Here is a 4,863-nt window from a genome sequence, read left to right as displayed (position 1 = left end):
CAGACTCTCCATGTTACTGATGTCACTGTGGTGGCGGGCTCTGCCCAATTCCAAGATGTCTTCCAGCCAGCCACAGCAGCCATGGGACCCAGTCCCCAGTACTTACCAGGACTCAGTGCAGGTCTTCCTCTTGAGTCTACTGCACACTATGCCGCTTGCCTTCACTGCATTCCTGACACAGCATGAAATGGTCAGAAAACTGCACAGTGCCTGCCTGGCTTCAGAACTCCAGAGCTTGTCACAATCTCCTCTGGCGCAGCCGAGCAGCCCTGGCTGCTTTGCAGGGTCCCAGGTCTCAATTTCCAGCAGTCACCAAAAGCCAATACAGCTTTTCCTCTTGGATCCACTGGTCAGTTTGCCACATTAAAGGTGCGGGATTTGCAGACTACCGTTATCAGCCATCGCAGTCTCAGCACGACCTTAAATCCTCCAGCCGTGCTGTCTTGGTTAATAAGAATCATTATCCATTTGTCTGGCCCTCTTCATGTTGTCATATTCTAGCATCTAATATGATTTCTCCGGAGAGACTCTCTGCCCAATCCCCTAGCAAGCCACCATTTTTGAAACTCTAGCACTTCCTTTTGTTATCTTTTCCTTCATCTATCCAACTTGAATGGTTTTGTTTCCTACCAGGATCTTGACTAACTTGAGCAGGGATCATAGTTGATCTGTATTGAGCTTCTTAGTATTTGCATTCAATCTTGTATCCCTGCACTCAGCTTTTCAGGAATGAACATTGACTATTCTGTGGCAGTCACTTTTGCAATATCACAAGATAAGCATGTTATTTTTCATTCAAGACTCATTTTTAAGGAATTTTAGAGGGGACAGTGAGAGAGCTGAGAATGTGAAACAGAGGGTAAGGAAGGATTTCATATTTTTGAGTTTGGAGTCCTGAGGGACAATGTATGGGTTGGCCAGTGGAGGATGCTGGGTTTTGTCAAAGATGAAGTTGAATAATGCTACTTACATCCCTGCTTTGTTGAGAAGAGCATATGAGCTGCTGCTATTCCTGGCACAGGACCCAGATGACCTAGTTGCCAGTGCACCATACATTTCTCCATGTGTCAAAGCATGCTGAGGGAGTGGGAGATGTGATGTGACACAGTCAGCAGAATGGCAGGATGTGGCCTGGTTCCAGATGTGACTGTCACGCTGCTGGTCTGGTGATGAAAGCTGAAGGGTCTCTTGCAAGTGGCTCTCAGCCACCTCATTTATACACAGGCTGATTTCCAGATGAGGAAACAGTTATATGTATGAATAATTACCATTCTGGACAATCTTGATTGTTTTGACTTTATGGTTTCTCCTCTTTCATTCTGTCTTTACATTTGTTCTTATAACTGTAAACATTCTGTCTTTACATTTATTTTGTAACCCATAGTCATAGAAGACAGAAAAGGTGAAAAACTATGGTTCAAGAAAGCAGCAAACTCATTCCCTTGAACCTTATTTCCGCACCCGAATTCTTTTCCTGGGGCAGATGTTTCGTGAAGCAAAGGTCTCATTTAGAGAAGCCTCCAGCAAGTGCTTACTGACTATTTTAAGGGATAGAGTTTGTGGGCTGTAGTCCCATTCCAGAAAAATCTAATATAGCAAATATTTCTGAAGTCCTGTTTCCTTCGGACATATTTTGAAGCTTGCAAACTCAGATATAATGAATGGAACCTTTCGAGCGAACAATTGCTCGAGAGCATAAGTTATTTTAATGGGCCCATCGCTTGAGACTAAACTTCCACCATCTGTTCTAGCGTTTAACTGCAAATGCAAAAAGAACACTATTCCCAGTGGCATCATAAAAAGTTAGATATAAGTGATTTAAATGCATGTTTTGGTTCTGTAGTCAGTGCAATATACATCTGAAGGGAGGCTTATATTGGATTTATTTTTTTATGGTAAAATAAAAATTCAGAGTGGGAGAATTTTTCTGTTAACAAAATAGTAACTTGTTATTTGGCACAAAGTATGTTTTTTCACATCATTCATTCATTCATTCATTCATTAGTTCATATGGTCATTTTTCTGTATAAATATGTATGGAACACTTTTATGTGACTGGTACCATGCTAGATACTTGGGAGGTGGATGTAAACAGTTGTAATTGGTAAGATCCTTGACACTGCTAAAGCAAACTACAACACACCATTTTATATAAATACATATAAAAGTCACATAAAAATACAGTCATCTATTTCATATTCTGCTCCTGAAATGCTAATGTAAAAAAGTGGGAAGAAATTTATAATAAACCAGATTACGATTTAAAAGTCTCAACTGTTCCACTTATGTGACCTTTCTCTGGGTCCTTATTTAACAAGTATTTACATATCTGACTCAATTTCCTCTTCCAGAAAATGGGAACAATAATGTCTTTCTCATAAGTCTGTTGTGATTGAAAGAAATATACAATAAAGCCACTACTAGCTCAAGGCTGGGCTCATAGTGCTCTTTCTCTTTTCTAATTTGTGTTTTTTAAAATAGATTTAGGGAAATTACTTTTAAACATAAAATAATAGACATGTAAAACATAGAAGTAGAAACAATCTAACAAATAGCTTTAATTCTGTATTTCTTTTTGTATAAACAAAGAAATTTATCCCAAAGAGAATTAGCAAGTATTTCAAATTTTCAGTTTTCAGTTACTAAAACATTTTGATTGTGTAATTATTAACAAAATTTTAATTTTATATCACATTGCATTATATTGGGGCACACTTTCCTAGTATATGTGCATATGAATTCATATATGTGGACAGTTACAATAATGAAGTATGTATGTTATAAAGTATATATAATAGAAATTTGAAAGAAAGAAACAATGAGAAAATAAGCAATATTTTTTCTCAGTGCTAAAGTTTAAATTTAAAATGGTTCCCAAAACCTCTTGTGTTTGACAGGGACTGCATTATGGGAGTGCTATAGCTGACTTGCTGCTAGAATGTGGGGTATGGCTGGAAGAGGTGGGTCATTGAGTGCATTAGCTGGAAGGGTGCATCTCTCTTTCCTGCTCCTTCCTTCTTTCTCTTCTTGCTGGCCACCATGACATGAGCAGCTTTCCTCCACTCAGGCCCTTCTGTCATGCGACGGACCAACTCAAATACTGAGACTTCTGCAAAGGTGCACCTAAATAATCCTCCTTTTATATTTGCTGGTGTTGGGTATTTTGTCTCAGGGATATGAGAAAGTGACTAAAGTCACTCACTAGCTGTGAAGACTTCAAACTATGCTTAAGGCAAGCATAGTAGTTTCTGAAGGCACACCAAACACTCAGGTGAGGTTCATTACTAACACAGTTAGTATAACTGTAGAGCCAAACACTTTCTGAGAATGTGTTGGAAAGCTTTGTAACTGACTTCGTTATTTTGACCTGATGAGCCAACAAGGAGGAGGAGGAGGAGGAGGAACACAAGCTCTGCTGTTTTCTTGTTTTCTCATGCACATCCACTGTTTCATTGCAGGGGCATCTTTGGACACTTCTCTATTTCCTGATTGAAACTGGACACAGAATGCACCTCTGCTTAACTTGCTATCTGCCACTATGCTGACATGTGGGGAATGGCTACCCTATCCTCACCACGATGGGACTTGTCCTGGAGGGTGCTCTCTGGACTTGTGAACTTTTGACATAAGGACCAAGAGAAGGTGAAAGCATCAGTCCATACACATATTTTACATCTGTAAAGCTTTCCTAATATTTTCTTTAATTTTTTATTATTTTGAAGGTAAAATATAACAGAGAAAAATGGAACAAAGCCAATTGAGACAGTGTAGTGAAATTGGTACAGAACTTCAGAGTGGGTTACCAGGATAACAGTAATAGGTAACATAGTATATCTTGTTATCTTCACAATAGTTGTTCTTTCCATCAGGCATAGCACAATCAAATGAAATACAGAACATTATACAACTTATCAAAACAGAATGGTTTGAATAGGGCAATATCATTAATCAGAACAAAGCAAAACAGTGATAAAAATATTTGCCCTCCAAGAGATGGTAGAAGGAAATCCCCCTTATTTGCTATATTGCATATGGTCAACCTCCCAAGAGATACTCAGATCTCTGGCCCCCATTTGCTAAGAGGAGGAGGAGATGGGATGTTTGGTTTTCAGCCTGTGCTCTAGTAGGCTCACTGCTGCCCACCAGGGACGGGGGCTGGTTGCTTGGTTTCCCAGCGCCCTAAGTTCCAACATAGCGGGGATTTCAGGAGACACTGGTTGGTTCTCGTCCTGGGGTGACCCCTGTTTGCCAGGCCACAGTCGCTCACCAGGGGGCAAGCTGGTTGCCTTAATATTTTCTTTTTATTCTCCTTGCTCACTTGACATTAGAGGGAGATGAATTCCTAGAAGAGGCAGAACTAGAGTCTACCTACTTCCTGGTAATGCTTTTCTTTTACAAATACAAAGAAACAAATACCCTCAGGTTTTATTTTATTGCAGTATAACTTGCTCAGAGAAACTTGCACACCACAGGTGAATGCCTCTGTGAGTTTTCTTAGTGGGAACCCCCTCCATGGCCATGAGGACCAAGCAACAGGCCCTTTCCAGGGCCCAGTGTGTCTATGTGCTGCCCCTCTCTCCAAATAACACCACACATGAGTTTGCTTGTGTTTGAATTTTATACCCAGGGAATCTCACAATATGACTTATCTAGGGTCTACATCTTTTTTTTTTTTTTTTTAACAAAAGACACTATTTGTTATTTGAGAGTATTACTGCATAGTTACCCGTTTTAGAATTGATGAATATTTGATTTATTAAGGCTGTTTGTGTACTATAAATAGTGCTATATTCTTGGAATTTCTGGGTCGAAAAAGAGCTCTATAAGTGAAGTTTTTTAGGTAAAGAGCTATGCACATGAACT

Source organism: Cavia porcellus, unplaced genomic scaffold (assembly GCF_034190915.1).
Source record: "Cavia porcellus strain 051 isolate PalLab524CR breed Dunkin Hartley unplaced genomic scaffold, mCavPor4.1 scaffold_18, whole genome shotgun sequence".
In the NCBI taxonomy this organism is placed as follows: Eukaryota; Metazoa; Chordata; class Mammalia; order Rodentia; family Caviidae; genus Cavia; species Cavia porcellus.
Note: the sequence above shows the minus strand (reverse complement) of the source record.